The sequence below is a fragment of the Camelus ferus genome, chromosome 16 (assembly GCF_009834535.1).
Source record: "Camelus ferus isolate YT-003-E chromosome 16, BCGSAC_Cfer_1.0, whole genome shotgun sequence".
Taxonomy (NCBI): domain Eukaryota; kingdom Metazoa; phylum Chordata; class Mammalia; order Artiodactyla; family Camelidae; genus Camelus; species Camelus ferus.
The window spans coordinates 17110753-17137227 of record NC_045711.1 but is presented as its reverse complement, the minus strand read 5'-3'; the positions used below and the strand labels follow the sequence as shown (position 1 = coordinate 17137227).

The window sequence follows — 26475 nt, the reverse complement described above, 5'->3', positions numbered from 1 at the left end:
GGCCGTAGTGGCTTCTGCCCTCCCCGCCCTGAGTTTGTTGGGGTGCTCTGACTGCGAGTTCCAGGTTTGCTTTCTTGGTTCAAATTCCTAAGAAAGAGAACCTGATGGGAAGAAGCAGGAACATGAAGAAATTCCATGCAGTGAATACTGAATACTGAAGTGTTCAAACAACAAATGAAGACGTGCAGATAACTGTAAAAAAAAAAAAAAAAGTGTGGAAGCCCAGGAATGAGGGTGGGAGAAACTAGAAATCACAGGGTGACACGGGGTAGGCTGGGGGGTCTCGGAGACGTCAAGGCAGGGTGTGCTTTTGACAGCTAACCCTCGTTTAATGGAAGTATTCTGTCACTGTGGATTTGTCTGCATTATCTAGACTTTTATGCAAAGGGAGGCAGTACAGTCTGCAGCCTTTTGTTTGTTTGTTTGATGTGATTATTTTAAGCTTCATCCCTGTTGCTGCAGAGGCCAGTAGCTCCCTCCTTTGTGTGACTGACCAGTGTTCCATCCTGTGGACAGACCACGTTTAGGTTGGTGGGCCCTTAGGTTGCTTTCGATTTTCGGCTGTTAGAAACACAGCTGCCAGACTGTTGATTTGCACGCTCACTGCCGCTCTCCCTGCGCGTGAGCAGGACCTGCCTGTCTTCTCTCTGGTGGATCTAGTGTCGCCTAGAAAGGACCCGCCCACGGGGGAATCTCAAGCATCTGTTGCGTGAATGAATGGCTCTGTCTGGGATGCAAAGGACACTTAGAGTCCTGCCAGGAGCTGGTATTTATTCACCACTGTTTGGGCAAATAGTAAAATAACAAAAGAAACATATTATTCCTTAAAAAAAAAAAAAGAAAGCTGTTGTGAACATTTAGGTGTACGTTTTTGTATAGACATGTGCCGTCATTGCTCCAGGGTAAATACTTCGACACGGGTGGTGGGGGGCTGGGTCATATGGTGAGTATATGCTTTACTTTTAAAAAATTGTTCAGTCAGTGTAGCAAATAATGGAAAACATTCAGATTGATAAATGTTTTTAAGCATTTGCTGGTTTTATTTAAGATGAGGTATCACTGTTTCACTTTTTATGACTTTTTTGCCATTTATTCATGAAATACCTTCCGTGATTCTGGTCTGGCTTTCATTATGAGCGAAATTTAGCGTCTTCTCTGTGGACTGGCCTCTTGCTTCTTTTCCTCTGAAATGCCGGTGCATCTCTGCCCTTTGCCTTCTGAGGTCGTTTGTCTTTTTCTGCTGCTGTTGACTTCAGCGCTCAGTTTACTAGTTACTGTTGACGTACACATTTGCATATGACATGCAGATTTTTTTTTTGCCAGTTTGTTATGATGTTTTGTTGGTGTTTTTTTTTCACATAAGCTTTTTAAAAAATATGTTATTCTTTTTAAAAAATTCTTTTTAAAGCTTTTTTGGGGGGGTAATTACATTTTTATTTACTTATTTGTTTCAATGGAGGGACTGGGGATTGAACCCAGGACCTCGTGCATGCTGAGCATGAGCTCCACCACTGAGCTACAGCCTCCCACCTCGCGTAGGTGTTTTAAATTTCACAAGCAGGACTGTGAAGGGCCAGAGACAGAGATAAAGATTCCAGATACTTTCCATTGGCACTGGGGGACCCCTGGGGTGAGAGGAGGGTTCTGGATGTTATGGGAGGGGAGCGAAACCCATCTGGACTTGTTCAGAAAAGGTCTATGGAAAGAGCAGGGCTGCCAGCGAAGGGAAGGAGTCCTGGTTTCGAATCCCCTGCTGTCACCACTCAGCCGCTGTTCCCTCAGGGCTGGTGCTTGGACAGGGAGAAAATAAAGGATCTGGTCCAGATGAGTGCTCGCGTCTCTTCTGGTTGCAGCAGGATTTGCAGCTGGACTGTATCACCATCACCTTAAAACACACTGCTGGGTTTCCTCAGCCAGACAGAATCGGAGCATCCGCCCTGAAGTTCGGGGAGGGTCGCCCCATCTTCAACCTTCTCTACAGCCAGTCCCTCCGCCTGCGTCCCTTTACGGGTGTTGGGTCAAACGATGCAGCTGTGGGGAAGGGACAGGAAATTGCACAAAACCCCTCGGATGGCCCTTGGTGTCTGGGGCGGGTTGGGTGGCAGAGAGGCAGGACCTCTTCCGCTTTGGAGGCCGATGGGCTTGGCCACGATCCCGGCTGTGTGCCTCGCCAGCTGCGTGCCCTTGGGTGGCTCCCGACACTCCGTGGGCCTCTGTTTCCTCTTCCGAAGCATTTCCACACCTGCCTTTCTCCTGGATGATGCTGAGGGTCAACGAACAAGTATGTGCCTTTCCACCCATGTGAGATTACCATGTAATAAATACCCAGCGACTGCAAGCGCACTGCGTTTACTCAGCGCCTGGCCTCTGACCGGTGCTTACTAAATCCTCCTCGGTGAAAGGAGTGCACGGTTGTGGGGGAAGGTCACAGACCCTGCTCGCTACCCGTGAGGGTTTTCACGGTGCGATGTGTGCAGGCTGACCCAGCACTATTGGTTTGTACGCGTAAAACATGCAAACCTTTTCATCCAGCAACTCCTGTTTTAGAAACGTTTTTCCCCTAAGAAAATAACCAAGGAATATATAAGGATATTTGGTGCCACATTGTAGTAGTGAAGAAAGACTGACAACATCCTGATCACAATGACGGGAGGACTGGTCTAACAACGCCTGGTCCCGGGGGTTCATGGGGACCCTGCGGCCGCTGTCGGAGGCGGGTAGGCTCAGTTTACAGAACAGGCCTTGGTGCCCGCGATGAAAGCTTGGCTCTGACGCCTGCTGGCTCTGTGGACTTTGGAAAATTTATTTAAGCTCTCAAAACATTATTTTTCCCCTGTGAGAGTGATTTTCATGATGCCAACCTCACAGGGTCAGGAAAATCTGACAGGTGCTTAGGACAGCAGCTGGCAGGTCACCGGGGTCCCTGAACGGCAGGCACGATCGATTCATACAAAAAGACGGACCAAGTCAAGTGAAATAACGATCATTTGTAAGCTGCAAAACCACACGATCCCACGCGATCCCACGCGATCACATTTGTGTGTGGGTGTGGAAAATAAAGACATCTCTACATGTGCAGAGCAGTCTGGGAGGGTCCAGGCCAACGTGCCGACGGCGTTTATCTCAGAGGGGCCCCTGCGGGTGGCTTTTTGGTTCACCTTTTTGTACATTCGGATTGTCTGCTTTTGACTAGTGCTGTGGTCATCTCTGCAGTAAAGCCACATGCACAGTATTCAGTATCTTGATGAAAACGAATCTGAGAAGGAGTATCTGTATGTATGTGGATGACTGAAACATGATGCTGTGCACCAGAAATGCACCCAACATCGTAAACAGACTACACTCCCGTTAAAAATGCATTGGAAGTACATTCAGATTATAAATATGGTGTCATTTCTGGGGTATTCGCGAAAGGGTTTGGCGCTGTTTGGCATGGTTTGGTGGTTTTCCTGATGCACTTTTACTTTAGTCTGAGCGAAGTTTATCTGGTAAGAGGCAGCTTCATCCCTTTTGGATGAACTGACCTAATTTTCCCATCAAGGGGCGTTGGATGCTAACTGCTCCGGGAGGGCTGGGAACGCAGCCCCAGTCACCGTGTGCGCTGCTCGTGGGCAGGTCAGTAACGGCGGTAATAATATCCAGCATTTTCTCTGCCAGGCACTGTCCCAATCATAACAAGCCTGTACTGCGATACTATTAGTACCTTTATTGGGCGGGTTTGGGAATAGAGGTATGAAGAGAGGTTTAAAAATGCTCACAGCCTCATGGCTGCTAAGGCTACAAGCAGGAACTGTTACATTCATTTTTTTGGGTGTTGGTGTGTGTGTGTGTGTGTGTGTGTGTGTGTGTGTGTGTGTCAGGGGAGGTAATTAGGTTTATGTATTCATTTTCTTTTAATGGAGATACTGGGGCTTGAACCCGGGACCTCATGTATGCTAAGCATGCGCTTTACCACTGAGCTAAACCCTCCTCCCGTGCAACCGTCACATTCAAATGTGCTGCCTCCCAGCTAGAAGGTTCTGACTACGACGCATTTGACGATCCCCCACGGACAGTTATTAGGCACCAGCTTCGTTAGTCGATGGATCTGGTACAAGTTTCTTCGTCGATAACACGGCAATATTACTGGTGCTTGTGAGGAATCCATGGGCTGCTGCATGAAAAGCCCTTTATCACAGAAGCCAGATGAAGTCACAGTTTACGTACCGTGTGTGCTGATGCTGGTTTGCACTAAGTGTACGCGGAATCCTCCCCAGCAGGGGTCCACGGCCCCCCCCCCCAACCACAGCTGATACGGCAGATTCACTTATCTGCATTTCCTAGATGCTCTGACGATGTCATTTCAAACAATAAAAATGCAAGCTCTGGTTGAACATGTCTGTTCTTTCCCGTTCCTGGGCTGAATCAAGCTCCCACCGTCATCCTGGGGCTGGTCTTTCAAGCTATCTTGCCCTCCATTTTCCCCCGGGACAGCTCAGCTGTTAATACACACGGTGCTCACGATAACTTTCATTATTTTGATGCTTCCGATAATCCTGTTTTCTAGATGAAGGTGCACTTAAAATGGACGTAATGTATTTTTACTGCTTATATTTGAAATTACTATTAACGGTGTTACTTGTAGTCCTTCTTACTTCGTCTCCTCTTGCCCCACTGCAGTCTTGTCACATTTCATAGCCACCCTTCTTTTTCTCCTGATGAGATGCAGCATTACGTGAATTTGCAACATTTCAGTTCGCAAGTTCGACCTTGGAAAGTTTATTTATTCTCTAAGGAAACGGGATTGTGGTTCGGATGAGCTGTCACTTGATGGGCAGTCCTTTGGCTACACAGCCCCGACAGTAAAGATGTGTGTTATCTAAGATTTATCTGGAGATTAAACAGCTGCGTGGGACGCAGTGAATCACGCCTCTGACTCCTGGCCCAGTGGGTGTTGCCGCACGCTGTGTCAACATCAGCCGCATTCTGATCTCCTATTCTTCAAGCAAGCAGAATATTAACGATCATAAAAAGAATATTGTGTGTCAAAGTCCTGGGGAAATAAGAAGTTATTACGAAAGAGAGAAGGTAGTGTTCTCAAAAGTGCCTAGAAACTCACGGGTGTGTGTGGCTGTCATCCGAATGAACACTGCAGCGTTTCATTCCATCGTTCTCTGTTACTGTTAACAGTGTGGGGCTGCTTCCACACTTTCAGGTACAGAAGCCCGGAATGAGGTCCTCCCTGTTTGGGGCTTCACCCCTTTCTCTCATCCCTCAGGGAAGTGGGATGGTGGCAGGCGGAGGGTGAGAAAGCCAACAGGAACTGGATCCTGACCGTTATTAAGCACTTATGACACGTTAGACGCTGTTCTGAGAATTTTGTCTACTCTTAACCCTGTTAGTCCTCAGACCCACCCCGTGCAGGAGGTACTTTTGTGAGCCCGATGCCACAGATGGCAGAGCTGAGATACACGAGAATTTGCCCGTGTGGTGTGTGGTGGTGGCAGGTCTGGACACACAGGGTCAGATTCAGAAACCTGGCTGTAAACCTGTATTGTATTTTGCCTCCTCGTTTGCAACCTGGGTTTTTAAACCACAGCAGGTCCCCATTGTTTGTGGATTCTGTGTTGGTGAATCTGTCTACTTGTGAAAATGTATTTGTAACCCCCGACCCTGGCCCTGATGCAGCACTCGCCCTGTCCTGGGCTTTCTCACGTGCACAGGGGGACAAAAAAAAAAAAAAAATCCTCCAGAATCCCCCAAACGAAAACAGAAACACGAGGAGTCTGAGGTAAGAACAAAGCCACTTCCGCCTCCCTGTTCCGAGGCTTTGTCTGTCAGCAGGTGTCCTTCGCACAGTGTGCTCAATTGCCTGGCTTGTTATGTTTTTGTGCTTTTTGCTGGTGATTTTGCTGTTTAAAATGGCTTTGAAGAAGAGCGCTGAGATGCTGGCTAGTGACGCTGCGCCCGCGAGGGCCGTGATGGGTCTCACGCAGGAAACGCACGTGTTGGGTCCGCTTCGCGGGCCCGCGTTGCAGCGCTGCCGGCCGTGCGCTGAGTGAAGCAGCAGTGCATGTTAAGTAAGGTGTCCTCCAACAGGAACACACATAAAATGCGGTTATGTGTTGACTGCTTGGTGAAACTATCGTGACCAAAGGCTCACGGTGGCCCGGCCCTGAGTTTCCCCCAGGGGCGACGGCTCAGGGCGCGCTGAGCCCTTGGCGAGCCTGTGGAGCGTGCCTGCCGGGAGCAGCGAAGGCCCGCATTCACGCGCTGGGACTCGCCGCGTCACAGTGCAGCCGCCCCGGCAGGACGGGAAGGCAGCTCCGCCCGTTCAGGACCCGCTTGGAGCCCCCGCCCTCGCAGGGCCGTGGGTCGGGTCAGGCTCTCGCCAACCCCTGGGACACGGTGACCGGCGAGGGGCAGCTGTTATGCAGACGACAGCGAGGGCATTCTGAATCATTTGAGGTGGGTCTGAATGGGCCCGTGAGATGGTTTTCAGTGGAGGCATTAAACCCACACCCTGGTCCCACCCTCCCACCGATAAAAAGTTCAAACTTCATGAGAATTAAGTTATATGCCAAAGTCCAATGGAAATGAGTCATCAGAGGTGAAACACTTGAGAAAAATGTCCTGTACGAGGCAAGAAGGTGCCTTTATCACCTAGTAAGGGCCCAAATCTGTCTTGTTGTCCTTTATTCTTATTCTGCAAAGGGTCTGCACCTACTGCTCCCCGTCTGACAGCTCGGAGTTGGTTCCATTCAGCTGAGATCACCATGCACCTTTCAGAAGAGTGGACTTGCTCATTTTTAAGGCGTTTGGCTGGAGTCTGGCCTCGAGGCAAACCATGGTTAATTTTCACAAAGAAATCAAGCTGCAGAATTGAATGTTTCTAGAACGATAAGAAAGCATAGATGTGGATTCATTTCCTCTCGTTATTTGCCCAGATGAAGAAATTAAGGCCACCCCGTGAGTGGGCGAGGCAGCCCCAGGGCCTTGACGCCGTGCCTTCCACTCAGGTCTGAGCACACCCCCTCCCTAGAGTTGATGGAACAGATCCTGTATTCTTGCAGAAAAGGAAGGCTAGGGTGTCCCAGCCAGGGCGGACACCGGGACTCCAGGCTGTGCCCTGTCCACCTTCTCCACTTGCCCAGTGGCGGCCAGCCCTTAAGGCATCTGCACTTAGCGAACGTCCATGTTACCAACAGGTGCGTCTCCCGGTCAGCCCCTTCTGAATGTATGTGATTAGCTCAACATGAGACTGAAAATACGCGCGTCAGTGCGAATCCCTTCAAGTTGGAAAAATCTCTCAGAGCACACCCTGCTCGCCTGGGCCGTCCCTGCCTCTGTGGGCCTTGGTGCAGCTGAAACAGGCCTGCTTCCTGCTTGCTCGGCGCGGGTGCCATTCTGAGCGCCCCACGCTCTCCAGCACTCAGTGCTCGAGAACAGTTAGAGACACTGTCGTCACGACCGTTGTGAAGCTGGGGAGAGCAGAGCGCAGAGCTGTGCTCGTTTGACAGCTTATGGTCCACGAGGCCGGATTCCAGCGCAGGCCGTCTTACCAGGTGGCGGATCTGACCTCCAGGTAGGGCAGGCGGATCGAGATGCAAATTCCAGCTCCGTCAGTTGACCTCCGTCCAACCAGCTAACCTCTCGGACCATCAATGTCCCCAGGTCCGAAGTGGGAATAATTGTACCTCCCTCGTGAGCACGTTTTACTGTGCGTGTCTGTAATTGGAGGTGGCATGGTTTTAAGATTGTTTAGGACCACTGTGAATCCCATGGCCAAATACATACTCCTATGTGTCACGAGGGAGCTGGGTGTGGGCACAAGGTGAGTGAAGGTGGTACCTGCCAGCCCTACAAACACACTTGCCTGGCTTTCTAGAGAGCTCTAGAGTTTTCAGAGCAACAAACCCTCAGCCATGAAATGAGCTCTTTTGAAAGCAGCGACTTCTCTTGAAGAGGTATTTGCTCTCCTCCTCCTTGGATAGACCACGGCCCACGAATTCCTGAAATAGTTTCACTGTGAAAGCCAAGATCCGGGACATCTACAGTCGACTCTCTGGACTCTGTCTGTGTTCACTCCCACTGGCTGGAATTTTTTATGGGAGTTCGGACAAAGGCGATTTTGTGGCGACTCCCTCTGCCCCCTGCCCAGAGCTGGCTCTGCTGGAATGTGCTAATTGCTGCCAAACAAAAGGACGCCTGTGTCCCTCTCTGCCCCATGGCTGGGCGTTGATTCTTCATGGTGTTGGGATCAAAACTGCCAGTGTTTCCTCTGGACGGTCTGCTCTCAGGGCAGCACACAGCCTTGGTCTCCTGCACTCCCGGGAAGCGCTGGCGAGGCTGTGGGATGCAGGAAATGACAGGTTCCCTTTACCTAACAGCCCGCGGGGGAAGCATCTTCCACCAGCCACAAGGGTCCCTTTTGTCCATCTGGGCACGTGTCGCTGGGACTCAGTGTGGGGAACCACCTAGCACTTTTCAAAAGTATGAAATCCAAACCAGAAATGGAAAAAGCAAAGGAACCACGAAACAAAATATTTAATAGAGGGGCAAAAAGGTAAATGGAAGTCTCAGGCTGTTAGTTGGGCAGAGTGACGCTCACAGGGGCCCCCCGAACCCCGTGTTGACTCGGGCTGGGAGGTGCTCCACCCAGGCTGGTGCCAGAGCACCTGCGTTCTGTTCCAGAGTCTCCTTCCAACAAAATGACTTTGGCAACTCGCCCAGACGCCCTGGGCTTCACTTTGGTTTCCTTGTTTGTAAAGAGATGCGATTGAACTGCGTGATTTTAAAGTTTCCTCAGATTTCCGATACTCTTGCTTTAAGAGGGAGAGGCCGGGGATGAACTTTTCCCGGAAAAAACCGTGCAAGCATAGAGACTTTTCACTTCCTGTGGAATAAAACATTGATACCAGAGTAAGGAAGAAATGAAAATAAAGCCGTTTGACATCCTTTCTGGTTTTAAAAGTCTGTTCCCCCTTCATTTGGCAGAGTAACCATTGAAGGTGAATTTAGGGTGGTCAGTATAAGTGTGACGATTGTGGAATAGACTGTCAAGTAAAAAGGCACCAATTTCCACTTCCGTGAGGGCTTGCGCTGGCCTGAGCCCTTTCTGGCGGACCTAACTGAGATTAGGGCATCTCTACCAAACCTATTATTCATTCAATACTCACTAATATTTAAATCTTAAAGCACATTCTTAAATCTTGTGGTTATTTTTAGCCAAACAATCTACTGAGCTAAACAACATAAACTTACTATTAAACCCTCAAAGCAAAATTTTCTTGGAAATGCACCTCTCCATGAGATAGATGATTACTGTAATTCATGCACGTAGCACTGCAGAACTGAACTTAGTTTCAGCATCAGTCCTGTGCCAGTGACTCATTTTTCCAGCTGTTGGTGTTGAGAAGCCTTGTTCGTACAGATCAGAGAGGACTGGATGGAGTAACCCTCGATCAGTGCTGCTCCATTTAAAATGAAGCTCCTTCTGAGTTACATGTCAAAAATAACAAGATCATCTACCACTAAAAATTATTTGATGAACAGACAACTGTTTAGGTCTTCCTTCAGTGTTGTGGGAAACCAACTGGAAATCAGCTGGGTTGGCAAAAGAATGCATGACCTAATTATCAGAGTGATACACTTTCTGAACCCATTACCAGGTCTTGGAATAGTCCCATTGTTTGGCACCCTAGGATGTTTTACACCCAAAGGCAACACACTATGGAAAGTGAAAAGAGTGTTTGTGGAAGGGATGGGGAGCCAAGAGGTTCCCAGACCGTGCTGCCCTCCAGGCAGATCCGTTGTGGAAATGAATTCACACTGAAGTTGGAGACTGGACATTGATGCTGAAACCGTTGGCGGGCCCGCATGCCCCCTTGGTCATGGCCCAGTAGTCCTCTGGTCTCCACAGGGCTGATGGAGGGAGCTGAGTGCACCCCGGGTGATGCCCCGGACCCAGCTGAGACCCTTTCCTGCCCTTCCCGCTGCGCTGCTACCTGACGACAGTCCTCAGAGCTGTGTCGTCGACTTTCTGCGCCTCCATCCCTCGCACTCTCTTCCTGGCTCCTGTGGGCACTGCAGAGAGAGACCTTGCTACCAGGTGCGCTAGAATTCCAGAGCGTGTGGTGGGAGTCAGGCCGCCCGTTTCCTTACGTGAACTCTAGGGATGTGGAACCAGGGGAAGAAAAATTAGCCACGGCACTCCCAATCCTCCCTGATCTAAGTTAGTTCTGGGCCGGTCTGCCTGCAGCTGAGAGGAGAGAGAAGAACACTTCTGTTTTGCTTTCGGTCTAGTTACTTAAACATAGTTGTCACCTTTCAAGAAGCCCGTGGTCATTCTCTGTAAGGATGGTGAGCTCATCCAAGGCTGCGGCTGGATTTCAGCCACGAGTGATTAAGTCCCGTCCGGCTGTGGTTCTGCAGCAAGACAATGCGATGCTTCCCTCCCACCTGGAGGAACCAGCCGCCGGGGGCTGTGCGGGCTCCCAGCACCCCCCAGGCGCCCCTCCCTGGGTCCGCAGGAGCGACGGCATGCCGAGCGGGCGGGGAGGGAGGGGTCAGCTCACCTGTGTTCGCACTGAACCTGCCTGACGAGCTGCAGAGGCGGTGTTAGTACCCCAGCACTACTGAGCAGGAAGCTGAGCCTCCGTGAGGCTTGCGTGACTTGTTCATTGTCTTGGACCAGTAGGTCCAGGTCTGTCTCATGGCTGAGCCTGTGCTCTTTTCAACACGCCATGGGCTCACTTGAGACAGAGAACAGCTCTCATCACTCTTCTCCTGGCTGGAACACGCAGCTCCAGGGCAGGGGCAGGGACCCCGATGGGGGCGCGGGACGTGGCGGCAGTAGTTGACCGTGGTCTGCAGAAGTGCCTAGTGGATGTGAGGCCAGAGCAGCGCCACTCACCCATTCCACATCGCGGCACACAGAGAAAAGGAAAGCGTGCATTCGGCAGTTTGGACTACACAAAGGGTGTTGGCTGAGGCTGGAGGCAACGGGCTCAGCCTCCACCGGCTGCTGAAGGCGGCTCGCTGGGACCCGCGCTGCCATGGATGCTGGGTGCTTGTCAAACACGGTCCTTTTTTTGGGTTCACAGCGATGACACGCTTCGTGAGCTTGGAGCCCTTGTGACTTCACATGGCGGGGTCGAAGAATGTGAACCGACCCAGGCAGTTCTGAGTGACACCTCTTGTCCCCAGGGCTGGGAGGTGGCCCGAGATGGCTCACGGATCAGAGCACTGCTCACTGGCTTCTCTCCTTTGCTTTCAGTTGGACGACAATCCAAAAGTTGTGTCGAATGAGATAAGAAGAAGTAACACAGTGCAGAGTTGGTGACTCTCACTTTGGATTAAAATAAATAATTTCCAGGGAAGCAGAGAGCATACAGATGTGTGTATGTACATGCACACACACACTTCTGTACAGATGTGTGTGCACATAGACGTGTGTGTGCGTGTATATATGTGGAGAGGGGGGGCAGAGAGAGGATGGACAGATGTGTATATTCTCAGCAGACACGTGTTAGCAGGATCCAGGGATTTAGGTAAATGAGGAAGACGTGAAAATATCTTGAGACATGATGAAGTTTGCTTTTGTTTAAATTTAAAAAATTTAACCTTGAAGGCTCTTCTTTAGGGAAGCCTCGAGGCGGTGATGGATGGATGGATCGTTCATAGCTAGCGTCTCATCTGGCAGAGGGAACGCAGCGCTCCCTAGGCGGGCCGCGGTCCGAGACGGTAAGCCCATCCCTGCTCGGCTGGGCCAGAAGCTCTGTTTGCAGAACAGGATGAGGGGAAAAGCTCCAGTGAAACGAGAACACTCACACCAGGCCCCTGGGGTGCAGGGGGACATCAAAGGGTGTTGGAGGCGGGTCTCCCAAGCCACTTGGGGGACGTTGGGCAAGCTCATCAAACTCGTTGGCCTCAGTTTCCTCATCTGATAAAGGGGCTGAATTGGGGCCCTATTCAGACCCTTCTAGACTTCACTTTCTGTGATTCCCCTAACTTCAGTTCAGCTACCTGAAACCTCTTTCCAGACAGCGTGTACTTCACTGGACAGGTGAGAGAGATGTGAAGATTCCTCCTGGATACTTAAACATTTTTTTAAACTTAATTTAAATGAGGAATATAAGTAACTATTTAAAAAAATCTCACTTACAAGCAAAGAATTGGCCATTCCAATGCAGATTGTGTCAGTACACAGACGTCCGTCTCAAACAGGTGTAGGTGCCTTCTTTGACTTTAAAATTCCCCAAATTTTAAAATAAAGATTAAAGTAAGGACCAGCTGAACAAAATGTAAGATCTCGTGTCTGTCATTGGTCCAATCCAAGTCAAATCCTCCTTTGTAATAAAGTTTGCCTGGATTTCCGGGCCCCACCCTAGACTTACTAAATCCAGTCCTCTTGGGGGGAGATCCTGAAATCTGCATTTTTAAAGCGCTCTGGGAAATTCTGATGTGCCCTGTTCTTCACTTGGGAGTGTTCTAGCAGAGCAACAACGTCCCTGTGTTGTGACTCTGGTGAGTTAATCATTGGCCTGAGCCGAGCCCTAAGGATTTTTACGAGCATTCCAGAGAAGCGTGGGGTGGGCGCAGAGGGGATGATGCTGATTCCAGACGAGCCCAGATTCTGTCTGTCTGCTGGAGTCTGGAAAATTCTGGGCTTCCATCTCCAGTATGGACAGTGGTGGTTTGGTTCCTCTCCTCCCCACCCTCTACCTGACCTGTGGCCCCAGGGATCACTCAACCTCCGATTCTGAACCAAGATGCCTGTCCTAAGCAACCGCCTCTTTTTGGACCCATAGCCGGGCTGGGTCAGACCTCCCTTCTGGATCTAGTCAGCAGGCAAACCTGGGGCAAGCCTGGAGAGCATGCCGCAGTTTTCATTGGTCACTAGCACGAACGTGCTTTCTGGAGCAAAAGGTATCCAAGGACTGAAAAGCACCTCCAAGCCGAAGCGCACAACCCCCTGGCTTACAGCCTCTCTCGCTCTTTCTGTCCACTCTCTCTCTTCCCCGAGTTTCACTTACCCCCGTCTGGTAAGCTGAGTAAGGAAGATCTGAATACTAACTTGACTTCACATTGCTTCTGCTTGAATCATTACGGCCTCCTTGATAGTTTTCCTGAAGAATTTCCTTTTTCCTGGAGAATCTAACAACAAGTGGCCGGAAAAGTGAGTCCACCGAGGAGGTGGTTTCTAGCCTGTGTTTCAGGTGCTGAGAAGCGGAGACATCTGATCACCCAGAGTAACGCGGCTTCTAGGAAGGAGATGTGTAGAAATAAGAAATCTCACGGAAATGGGAGAACGTTTGGAAACTGGACAGTCACGGAGGAGGCACGAGGGTGCCAGCGGCAGGGTGTCTGGTCGCTCCCTGCCAGGCTGAGCCTATGATTCCTGACTCAAGGCTTGCAACTGCAAATGTGATGGCTTGGCTACTCTGTGTGACTCAAGATCAAACTTCCTAAGAGAGCGAATCTGCTTAGACAGCTCTAGTCTACGGGCCAGACTAGAGTGGGGCCACCTGGGAGCCCACCTGAGGTCCAGTCAGCTGTGGCCAGGAGCACTGGAGTGGGTGGGGACCACGTGATGTGAAACACGGCCATTGTCTCACGTGGGGTTTCTCTGGGGATTAGTGTGAGAGTGACTTACCAGACAATGTCCCCTTGGGAAAGCTGGCAGAGAGATGAGGCCGTGGGATCTCGAAAAGAAGCCAGGAGAAGCAGGAGTGCGGTGCCCGCCAAGCGCCCAGGAGACGTGGTCAGCTGAAGCTGACATCAGTCCCACCAAGGCCAACACCAAGCAGACGGATGTTAACACTCCAGCTGTTTCCACTTTATAAACAAGAGAAAACCTATTTTCTGGATAAAGATGATGTGGTGTATGTATACAATGGAATATTACTCAGCCATAAAAATGAATGAAATAATGCTGTTTGCAGTAACATGGATGGACCTAGAGGTGATCATACTAAGTGAAGTAAGTCAGACAGAGAGAGACCATATGATGTCACTTATATGTGAAATCTACCAAAAAAATGAATTTTATTTATAAACCAGAAATAGACTCACGGACATAGAAAACAAACTGTGGTTACCAGGGGGGAAAGGTAGGGAGAGGGATAGATTAGGAGTTTAGGATTAATAGATACACATTACTATATATAAAATAGGTAAACAACAAGGACCTGCTGTACAGCACAGGGAACTATATTCAATCTCTCGTAATGAGCCACAATGGAAAAGAAACTGAAAAAATATATAAGTATACATGTATATATATAACTTAATCACTTTGCTGTACACTTGAAACTAACATCATAAATCGACAACACTTCAATAAAAAATAAGAATAAAGAATAAATTAAATGACTGGTAATTAATGGCTATCACCAAAAAAAAAGAAAAAAGAAAAAAAAAAACCCAGAACCAAACCACATACACACAAGACAAAAGAGAGAAACTATTTTCAACCTTATCAACAAAAATAAATTAACTTCCTTATTCAATCACTGAGAAATACCGTTTCAAATACCTCGTGTGAGTATAGCCCGTCTCTGCCCAACTCCGTGTTCATTTCCACAAGCTCTCGTCAGTCTGAAAAGCCAGGTGATTTTCCATAGAACTTGAAAACTAACCTTTCAGGAGTCCCTGGCTGAAAAAAGCCCCTGCTTTTCCCTCTTCAGGACTCCTGAGAGACTGAGTTCCTTTCTGACCATTCTCACCACCCCGGCGCCTGCACCACAGGGGTCTTGCCCAAGTCCCACCAGATGATAACCTCTTTAAGGATGAGAACAGGGGCCCAGTGCCAGGGGTGTGAACATTTAACGGCTGGATCTCTGGGGAATGTATGCATATACACATACATAAGTTTATTATACATTTTAAGGATATAAAGGATACATAGCACACAATTTATAAATGATAATAGAATGTGCAATACTCTGCCTTGTAAATTCCACACAGCCATTTGATTCTCACAGAATGCTTTGACTGATTTTTGCGACGTTCTTTTATCTCTGGCCAACCTCTCGTTGCAATGGATGCACAAGAGGAGATACAACTTGAATGCTGGTTGACGTTTTCATTTGTGTTCGTGAGTAAGACAAAGCTGAAGACATATGTTGAAACTTCCTTTAAGGACATGAGCAGCTTCTTTGCTGAATCACATATTTGTTTTCAAATACTGAAAGAACGTAGCTTCAGTATTTTTGCTTGTCACACGTAATGGCTGTAGACCCAAGACATTTTTAAAGTTTAATCTGCTGTATAGTATTTTCTCTGACTTTCTTGAGTCTAGACAGTCAACAAAACAAAACAAAAAATCAAGCCTGATCTGGAGCTTTTGATGATTTCCATGGTTTAAATACTCCCTCATGGTCAATTTCAGGTTACTGATGGGATTCATTACACTTAAAAATGGGAAGGGGGTACTGCCATTATGTGTTTCCACCGTAAAGACACAACAGATGAAAATAAACTGAAGAGATTGAAAAAGAGTAAAACATTGTAAAAGAATGAGAAAGTGATGTTCTGAGATTTATTGCCATTGTTTCATTATAATTTATTTAATTATAGATTTATATAATTTAGTTTTTAATAATGACTTTAATAATTGGCTTGCAAAATTCCTGCACATTTAACGATGGGCTCTTCTGAGCCAGTATAAACTGGTTCTGGCAAACCACTACCAGTTACCTGTCTAATTCATTGCCTTGAATGCCAAGGGATAGAAAAATGTTCAGTGATTGTATGAGTGATTTTAGTCCAGTGAATTGGAGACATTGCCTCTCTGACTCTCTTTGATACATTCTATCTCCTAGACAAAACGTCAACCACCTCCCAGTGGTAGCTGAGTTCAGAAGCTAATTTTTCTTGACTAATAAAGGATTATCTGGATGAGATGTGGTGTATTGCTGATAAAAACCAGCTGACTCAGACCTGTTAGTCTCTCTCTCTGCTTGTAACAGACACATTTTAGAAACAGTACAATCTTTGCAGAATCATAGGGAGACGATGGCTGCAGCTCTTTTAAGTAGCTTTGATGTAGTCCCGTGTTTTCATGCAGAGCGGGAAGTATAATCTATACCAACACTTACCATTGTATGACTCTTAACTTTAAACCCCAAACTCCCCCCTCTCCTCCGCGCCCACCAAGTGTCCTGTTTGTGTCTTTGTCTCTTCGTTTAGAGGCTTTTTTTTTTTTAAGTTTTCATTTTATTGAGTTATAGTCAGTTTACAATGTTGTGTCAATTTCCAGCGTACAGCACAATTTTTCATACATGAACATACATATATTCATTGTCACATTTTTTTTCGCTGTGAGCTACCAGCGAAATTTTCCCTGTGCTGTATATTTCCCTGTGCTGTACCGTATAATCTTGTTTATGTATTCTGCATATGCCTGTCAGTATCTACACATTTTGAACTCCCTGTCTGTCCCTTCCCACCCCCCGCCCCACTGGCAACCACAAGTCTGTATTCTATGTCTGTGAGTCCGTTTCTGTTTTGTGTTTATGTGCGTTTGTCTTTTTCTTTTCTAGAGGGTCAGTCTCTTCGCATGAGTCATCTTTACTGTTGATGATGATTACTTGATGACGCTGGACTGTCAATAAATACCAGGACCTTCCACATAGAGCTTTCAGATTAGATTTCAGAGGTGTCCCTGATCATATGAGAAAAGACTTTAGGTCACAGAGATCAATGCATCGTTTAGCCATCTTAGCTGCTGGGGCATGTGTTGATTAATACTCCCTAACACACATCACCTGGAGACTCCAACACGGATTGCTTTTCCCTTCAGTTTAATTTCTTTCAGGGAGAAGGAGAAGCCGTCCAGTTGCCCGTCCCTGTAGCAGTGTCATTCCCCTTAGATGGGCTAAGTACTCTTAGCTCTTCCAGAGCAACTCACAACTGAGCATCTGGATTTCAGTCTACTTTCTAGGAAGGATTTCAATAGAGCATCTGATGGCTTCTCTTTCTTTCGGGCCAGTGAAGCATCCACGTCCCCATTCTATGGGGATTTGGGGGTTTGCGTATTATCACATGTCCAGTAAGTACCTGGGAGGGCAGCTGATCTCTCTTTCTCCAAGTGCTCTTCCATTCAGTCAACAAACATGCACTAGGTGTACACCATGGGCCAGGCTGGATGTCTGGTGCTGAGGATAAAAGGAGAAGGGACAGGAAGGAGCAGAGCCATTTGCTGTAGGGGACAGACCCTGGGCTTTGGGGCAGACAGATCTGGGTTGGATTCCAACTCTATAACGTCTTGGCTAACGTGATCTTTGTCAAGTTACTTAGCCTGTTAGTCCCTGTGAAAAGGGACTCATAATACCAGCCTTGTGGGATTGTGGTGAGGGTCATAAATGATGTGGACGAGGCTGGCACAAAGCAAGCGGTTCCTGTCACTCCCAGGGACATAATCTCATGGGGGATGCAAGATGTGAAACACATGGTAGTGAGATAACGATCCCAATGGAAACACAAAAAAAGAGAGCCCGGTGGGAGGCCATCATTTTCCGTTTGCAAACAAAAACGTGACCTTCGGCACATCATTGAGCCTCTGGACTCACAGCTCGTCGCTTGCTAAACAAGGGAGCTAGAATATGATCTGTAAACGTGACAAGGTCTGTGGACCTTGACTCTCTGGAAATACTCCCAACAAGGCGTGCCCTGCAATTTCATGCTATGAAAAAGTCATTCAAGTCAGAACGCCGATGGTGAACCCCACCCTATAAAAAACCCTAGTAACGTAAGCAAAACAGAACGGTGACAACTGATGTTACCTGACCGTTGTTGTCAATGATAAAATTCTCAATGAATGCATCACACGCTCTATTAAGTTTCTCAATAAATCCTCCACGATGCACTTTTCTGTAACCATTAGTGTTATAGTCTGTGCATTGAGTCCATTTGGGTCCCATACCCAGTGATGGATAGACGCTGTTGTTTCTAAAAGTCCTGATTCTCAGCACAACACTCAAGGGAAAGAATGTCACTGACACTTATGGTGCAAGTTGGAATAAAATGTCCCAGATCGGTTTCTGAGTAATTTCCAAGCACAATGATAAAGAATGTATTTCAAGAACTTAGGTTATTGTAAAATTTAGACTGCAAATGTTCTTTATCACCTCTCCCACCTTTGACAATGCAAGTATTTCCAATTTCCCTGTAGGACTTGCCATAACAATGGAATTATGGAATTAAAATAATTTAGAAAGAACAGGCAGATTAGACACGGTTGGCTACAGAGGCAATATTTTCTATTTCCTTTTTCTAAATGTCACAGGACAAGGTTGGCAGTGCCCGGATGGCGTCTGGGAGCCTAAACTCGGCGTGTCCAGTTTCGTGACCATGCTAATGCTTAGCTTTTCGTCATTGGATGTTGGTCCGTGGATGTGCAGAGTATAAATGCAGAATATTTTACCCTGACTGGAAACTTTGGAGTTTGTTTACTTTCCTGCCGCACCGTTTCTTTTCAGTTTTGTTGTGATCGAGTGCAACATGTAGTTTATGTTTTTAGATGTGATTTACAGAAGTCTGGTGAGTGTAGTGGTGTGGTGTGCAGTGTCTCAGAGTGTGTAAATGATTGGGGGGAAAATGTGTTTTTTTCTTTTTGTTTTTCCCTAAGATCAGGGGGTTGCTGGGAGCAGTTGGCCAGAAATCCTTGCCGGTACTGCCAGAGCGCTGCTGTGAAACACCTTGAAATGACTGTCTGTGGTTGTTAGTGTTTTTTTTTCCTTTGTGATTACTTGTGTGGTTTGGCATCAGACGTTGTTACCTCTTTATATTGTTTGAGGACTGAAGTAAAACAGTATAGTGCCGAAAAATATCCTGCATTTGTCTCCACTGTCAGAGGTGCCACGTTGCTTCATGTAACCCTAGTGGTGGCATTGCAGCTTTTGGACTTAAGGCTCGGTCAGCCTGAGGTAGCGCCTAATAAACCCGGAAAACACACAACCAGACTTCTGAACTGGCAAAGTGGAGGCCCCAGCCTGTAATCACTTCACTGAGGTCTGTTAGGAACTGGCCAGACCCCCTCATCCTGGCAGCGAGAGCCCCAGTGTCACCCTTCGGTGGAGTGTCACCCAGGGGTTCCCAGACACACCGAGAATGATTAACTGGGGGCTTCATTCTCTTTAGCGCTGGTCAGAGCTCCCCGAGTTCTGCTGCTCTCTACACACACAGGCTGCTGGCTCGTGGGAAGAGTGCCTTGAAGTCTGACAGATCTGACTTTCATGACTGGCTCTGCCACGTATTGTTTGGGTGACCTTGCCGAAGTCAGTGAACTTCTCCCAGCTTCAGTTTCCCATGTAAATCGTAAGCTCTCAGTGCACGGTTGTGAAGCGGCTGCTTGGAAGAACAGTGATGTGTGTGAGACACGTGGCCCGGCACCCTGTCGAAACAGTAAAGGCTACTGTTTACGGAAGCCCCGGATCATTTCCAGAGGGCGAGGAAGGGTGGGAAGATCACTAGATAATCCCAGCATGAAAGAAGCTCCGCTGGGCAGCGGACAGTGGAGATGCGGGGCTTGTCAGCATCCCGCGCCTCAGGATGGGCCACCGAGCTCTGCGCAGCTGGGAGAGCTCGGAATCAGGCGCCGCAGGGGATCCACCACCCCTCGCCCCTCCGCCTCCGCGTCTCCCGGGAGCTGCGGTTACTAAGTGCGAGAGCGTCCATGGCAACCGCCGCCGGCCCACCCGCAGGGCCCCTCCGCTCCCGTGGCCCGCCTCCCCTCCCACCGGCCAATCGGCTGCCGGCGAGCCAGCAGGGGCGGTCGTTGAGTGGTCGGCGGGCGCTGACGTCACAGGGGCAAGGCGGGGCCGGGGCGGGGCCGGCCGGGCCGGGCCGGGCCGCAGCGGGTTGTAGGTGGTGGGGCTGAGACCCTTCCCGCCCACCGCCCCCTTCCCCGCCCCTCTCCCGGCACCGCTGACAGGTGAGTGGTCCCGTGGGCTCTGGCCGGCCGCTGGGACGACCCCTCCAACGTCTGGCCTCAGAATTTGGGGTGAGGTCGTGGAAACTCTGGAATTCCCACCCCCCTCCCCCGCCTCCGTCTCCTCTACTCCCACCCCTCCAAATAAAAACCGTACAGGCCCACGGGCACCCTTGCGCTGGCCCCCTGCCTTCCTGATGTACGCTTCTGATGCTCTTCAGGCATTGAGAAGTTGTTTCCAAGTGCGGAACCAGGAAAGGGGCGTCCGAACCCCCGACCCGCTGCTAAATCGTGTAACATCTTACACCTGTCAGCAGCGCCGCGCTTTTCAGCGTGGTGCTTGTGTGCCCCCACCCTGTTCCCTGTTCTCCCAGCTTTTTTAGCCGGGTCTTCCAAACGCAGCCACGGGGAGGGCTGTACAGCCCTGTGAAGCTCTCACTTGTATTTCGACGGTTTGCACCAAGTCCCTGTGTTTTCTTCCTGGATGCTTATGGTGGTGTATGATGGTGGATGCTTATAGATAATTTAGAAACAGGTAAAATCACTTATTTGGTTATTGTGAAAAGAGCAAACAAATAGTTTGACTAATAGGCAAAGTGTTTTGAGGTATATGATAAAATATTCTACTTTTTTCTTTTTAAAAGAAAATACGTCACAAAATGAGAAAAGTGTTCAAGCAAGCATGGACCCACGCCTTGTTTTTAAAAAACAAACAACTGTTACGGACCCTAAAGAGGCCTCCTCTCAATCCCTCTGGAATCACATGCCCTTTTCTCCTTCCCCACATGCCAGAATTTAGTGTTTACTTATATTCTGCATATTTTTACAATTTTAATCTTTGGGTACTTATCCAAAACCCAATATATAGTGTCCTTTACAAAGTATATATAACAGTACCATTCTATACTCGCTCTAGGTCATTTCTTTAAACTGTTGTGTGATAATTCTCACATGAATTTACCACAAATTATGCATGCATACTCCTGTCGATGGGCTTTTAGGCTTTCCCCTTTTTTTAATTTTAATTTTAATTTAATTTAATTTTTTATTTATATAAACGTTTTTTATTGAGTTATAGTCATTTTACAATGTTGTGTCAAATTCCAGTGTAGAGCACAAATTTTCAGTTATACATGAACATACATATATTCATTGTCACATTTTTTTTTCCGCTGTGAGCCACCACAAGCTCCTGTATATATTTCCCAGTGCTATACAGTACAATCTTGTTTATCTATTCTACATTTTGAAATCCCAGTCCCTTCCCACCCCCGCCCCCCCCGGCAACCACAAGTTTGTATTCTATGTCTATGAGTCTGTTTCTGTTTTGTATTTTTGTTTTTTGTTTTTCTTTTTTAGATTCCGCATATGAGCGATCTCATATGGTATTTTTCTTTCTCTTTCTGGCTTTCTTCACTTAGAATGACATTCTCCAGTAACATCCATGTTGCTGCAAATGGCGTTATGTTGTCAGTTTTTATGGCTGAATAGTATTCCATTGTATAAATATACCACATCTTCTTTATCCAGTCACCTGTTGATGGACATTTAGGCTGTTTCCATGTCTTGGCTGTTGTAAATAGTGCTGCTGTGAACACTGGGCTGCAGGTGTCTTTTTGAATAGGCTTTTCCCTTTTTAAAATTATTAGAAACCCATTCTTGTACATTCTAATGTTCTCTTGCACATACTCACTTGAACTTCTCTGGGTTTATATCAGAGAGTTGAACAGTTGAGTCATAGGGAACATGCTTTTCAGCTTAACAGACGCTGCGCATAGCTCTCCAACGTGCAGTGATGTATACTTCTACCATCAATGCAGAGTTCCTCCTCAAACTATTTTTAAGAGGAAAGACATTATTCAACTTTCTCTGCATCCTTATTTAATGTATGCATCTAGAGAAATTACTGAAACGTTGAGATCTGATGTAACTCCTTCTAATTCTGGCACTTATTAATGTATTGGGGGCAGTGTTTTATTTCTGCTCCGGTTTGAATCTGTGTGGAATTAAATATATACGACCAAAGGAACGGGGTTGTATGTGATCCTTTCAAGTCTGTGCTGGCCACTGAGCCGAGGCTAGGTGCGAAACAGGTCATGGAAACTTTCTGTACTGGTCATGCCTTCTGCAGAATCTGATCTACAGGTTTTTATACCATAAAATATTTATGATGGTGAAGTCTTGCCTAAATATGCTAATAAAATATGCTTCTCCAACTTGAGGCCACCTTTTGGGTTTTAAATGGAGCTTTCCAGGACTTACAATCTCTGTGTGATTAATTATATTTTTAGCATGTTAATATTTATAGAAGACTATTATAGCATTTTTTCCAGTATGTAAATAACTATTCACTCCACATTCAGTGAATACAGTCAAATACTGTCTTTGACTTTGTAGCAGGTCTCATTTCTTAAAATGCTTTTTGGTAATGACTTAAAGTATAATAAGAAACAATTGCATGACTTAGGGCATGAATTTTTCCACAGCTATTTTCAGTCATTTCCCCAAAGAATTTGTTTAGTTTACTTGCAAATTATGAGATATTTACAGCATCAGTTGATGATCTTAGTATGTGCTGCACGTGGCCTCTTAGGAAGAGACTGAGTTAGAATTTAGAGAATAATTTAAATACTGTAAAAGTCACCCCACCCAAGTAAGCAATAGGCTTTTAAAACCTGGTATTATTTCTTCCCTGAAAGTTTGGCAGGATTATCAGTGATCCCATCTGGGCCTGAAGTTTTCTTTGAAGAAAGATTTTAAACTATTGATTCCATTTCCTCAACTCCTTATATGGCTATTCAGGTTGTCTGTTTCTTCTGTGGTTAGTTTTGGTTGTTTGTGTCTTGAAAGAATTTTGTCCATTTCCTCTCTGATGTCCGAGTCCCTGTCACAGGGTGGTCAGCAGTATTGCTTTATTAAATTTCTAATGTTTGCAGGGTCTTTAATAATATTCTCTTTTTGATTTCTGATAATAGTTACTTTTCTCTCTTTTTTTAAAAAAATCCTGATCAGCCTAGCAAGATTTTTTAAAATCAATTTTATTGTTAAGATTTCATTGCTTTTTAAAAAAATTGTTCATTTTCTACTTCATTGACTTTTTTTTATTATTTCTTCCTTCTACTTTGGGTTTACTTTGCTTTTTTTGCTGTAGCCATTAAGTGGAAAGTGTAGAGCATTGATTTTAGCTCATTCTTATTTCCTAATATAAGCATTTAAACCTATAAACCTCACTCTAAATACCCTTAGCTGCATTTCACAGTTTTGGTATGTTGTGTATTCTCATTCAATTCAAAATATTTTCTAATTTCCTGTGTGATTTCTTCATTGACCTACAGGATACTTAAAATTGTATTGTTTAGTTTCCTTGTCTTTGAGGATTTTTCCAAATACATTTCTATTATTGGTTCCTAACTTAATTCTGATAAGGTCAGAGAGCACACCCGGCAGAGATTTAGTTTCTGTGGATAACATCTATTGATACTTACTATATTAGAAATTAAAATTGAAACATTAAATAACCAGAGCATTTAAAAAATAACCAGAACAACCTGTTATATAGTAACATAAATAACACTTTTCATTTAAAAAAACTATGTTTTCTGAAACAAATTTAGTGAGAAGAATGGTATTGCTTTATATTCTTGGTAAAGTTTTAAAATTTCTCCTGGAGCTGGGTTCTCGTGTCTGCTTCTGCACTCAGTCTGTTGTGATATCGTGTATCATGTCACCTCTGGAAAATGCTGTTGTAAATTTGTGACAAAACAAGAGCGAAAAAGGCAGATTGCATCTGGGGATTTACTATAGAAATAATTTTGACCTTGTCACCCCCAGAGAAGGTCTGAGGCAGCCTGTGGTTTCCTGGGTTGCGTTTTGAGAACTACTGCTCTCAGGTTTACGGTAAGCATTTTTAACTTACTGCACTGTGAGTTTACATAACATTACTCCATTGTAGTCATAAGACCTTTACAATAATACTTTTCCGTTTGTGCTCTCCCATCATTTGTGCTATTATAACCATATAATTTACTTGTATTTTTATTATAAACTCCACAATACATTTTTATTATTTTTACCTTAAGCCACCATCTTTTAAAGAAATTGAAGAGTCAGAAAAGAATTTTTTTCTATCAGCACACATCCTGACCATTTCTGACACTTCATTTCTTTGTGGAGATCCAAGTTTCCATCCAGTATAGTTTCCTTTTACCTGAAGGATTTCCTTCAACAACTCTTCTAGCTGCTGGTGAAGCAGCTTGGCTTTGGCTCTTATTAAAAAAAAAACAAAACAACTTTCATTTCACTTTTATCTTTGAAGGATATTTTCATTGGAAATAAAATTCTAGGGTTACACTTTCCCCCCAGCCCTTGAAAGAATGCTGTTTGATTGTCTCCTGGCTTGGATATTTTCTGACAAGAATTCTTCATTAATTTTTATCTTTGTCCCTTTCTGCCTAATAAGGTTTTTCTCTGATGTCAAGTAATCCCACAGGTTACTGAGGCTCTTTTCATTTTTTTTTTCCAGTTAATAAAAAAGTCTTTGCTTTGGTTTGGTTAGATTTGAGCTCACTAATCTTTGCTTCTCTAATGTCTAATCTGCTCTCAGTCCACTCTAGTGAAATTGCACGAGTATATATTGTATATGTATATATTGTGTGTTTTACCCCTCAGGTTCCACTTGGCTCTTTTGTAAGCCTTCCGTGTCTCTCTTCATTATGTTCTTGTTTTCCTTTAAATACTTGTGAATCACAGCTCTGCTGTCTGTATGCCTCTTGCTGTTGACTGATTTTTCTCCTAATTATGGGCCACATTTTTCCTTTTTGGCATGTCTGGGATTTTTGATTGGATGCTGGACATTGTGATGTTATATAGTTGAGTGTCTTGATGTTGTCAGGTGATTTAACTACTTGTAGATTAGTCTGAACTCTTTGAGGCCTGTATTCCAGCTTTGTTAGAGTCCTTCGTACCTTCATTCCAGAGACAGGCCAGTTTCACCCTAATGTGTGACCTCTCTGGGGTCCCCAATGCATGCTCCAGGTGATCACTGACCACTCCCCACTCTGACTGGTCTGGGTTCAAGATGTCTCCCTGCCCTCTGTGACCTCTAGAAAGTGCCATCGTTCTTTACCAAAGTTTGTGGAATGTCCCTTGATGTCTGTGCAACCTGTTACTCATCGAAGACTCAAGTGGACCCCTGCGTAGATTTGTGGGGCTCTCTTTCTGCATAACTCATTTTATTCCAGAATCTGCTGCACGACGTCCAGCTGTCTCAGCCTTCCCAAGTTCTGACCTCCTCCTCAACCCACACGTGCTGCCAGGCTCTGTTTGGTTTTCTTCTGGTTTCTCTATAGTCTGGAAATTGCCTCCAGGTGACCAGAGGAATCACCTTGGTTGTTTCTCTTCTCTTAAGGACCAGAGTCCTGTGCTGCGTGAAAACAGTCATGTCATATGTTTCATCTCGTTCTTTAGATGTAAGAGGCTAAGTCTAGTTTCTATTACTCTGTCCTGGTTGGAGGCAAGAAATCTGTTTTGAGTTTTTAAATATTTCTTAGGCCATGACATTCTCAATTTTCTTGACCAATAATGACCCCTAAAACAAGACACTGCCATGCTGTTGTCTTTTATTCTGTCCTCTTGAGTGACTTATAAGCTGGCCTACTGGAGCTAGAGCTTCAGTTGTGGCTGTGAAATACTGTCTCTCACGTGAAACTTACTGCCCTCTTTCTGCTTCAGATTCCAGATTCTAAATTATATCCCATCCCACATTACAAACTATCACTGGATCTCTTTGGAAATTGTATTGATTTTCTCAATTCGTGCGTCTCCTCTGGCTTGGGAACCTCTGCACTTCCCACATCACCCCTTGGAGTCGATGACTCACGGTTCAATATTTGACAAACATGGGTAGCGATGCCTCAAGATTTCAACATAATAGGTGTTGAGCAAATACACGGGGAAATTCTACACCTGGAATTCCATGCTTGAAGGACCAAGTGTGGCGTTAGCTTTTGAGTCATTGTCGTCAGGAGTTAAGGCAAGCCGAACAAGGGTGGTCCGACCCCCCTTCTTGCTGAAGGAGCACTGACTGCATTATTTCTAGATGTGACTTGGGGAAGGGGTTGAAACTAAAAGCAGCCATAAGGACCCTAAGGTCTCAAGCTACTTAGCATTTCCTTTTTCAAAAAGCAGTGTTTCAGTTTCAAACTGAGGTGAGAAATGGCAGGTGGTTTGTTTTTCACCACTGTACTCTAGCTCGGCCAGGATAAGGTGTCTGGAGGCTGAGGGAGGGGAGAATTAGGGGAAAATGTCAGGGAGCTGGGGTCATGAGGGCTGCCGCCGGTGGCAGCGGGCAGCTGTTTCATGACATGTGGTCCGAGTGGGTTTTGGCCACAATTCTACAAATAAATTATTTTGTAACCTCGAGACAGCTATTTCAAGAATTATTGAATGTGTTTTTGTTTGTTTGTTTGTTTTTTCTGAGCAGCCTACAGAACTGGATTTGATACTGTTTTTCCTTTTCAGTCAATGGATCCATAGACATTAACCGCAAACAGAATGATGAT

At 46.2% G+C, this 26475-nt stretch overlaps 1 protein-coding gene across 2 annotated transcripts in view; it reads left to right on the top strand.

Moving 5' to 3' along the window:
* The window catches only part of TEKT3 (tektin 3), a 62506-nt gene that overhangs the window by 12602 nt on the left and 23429 nt on the right, over nucleotides 1–26475 (top strand). The window contains exon 1 of one of the 2 annotated variants that reach the window (XM_032498842.1): nucleotides 19829–19918. The exons of the other annotated variant lie outside the window; for it this stretch is intronic. The gene's annotated coding sequence lies outside the window, so the exon portion shown is untranslated. Of the gene's footprint in view, nucleotides 1–19828; nucleotides 19919–26475 lie in introns of those variants that run through there. 2 annotated transcript variants of the gene reach the window in all.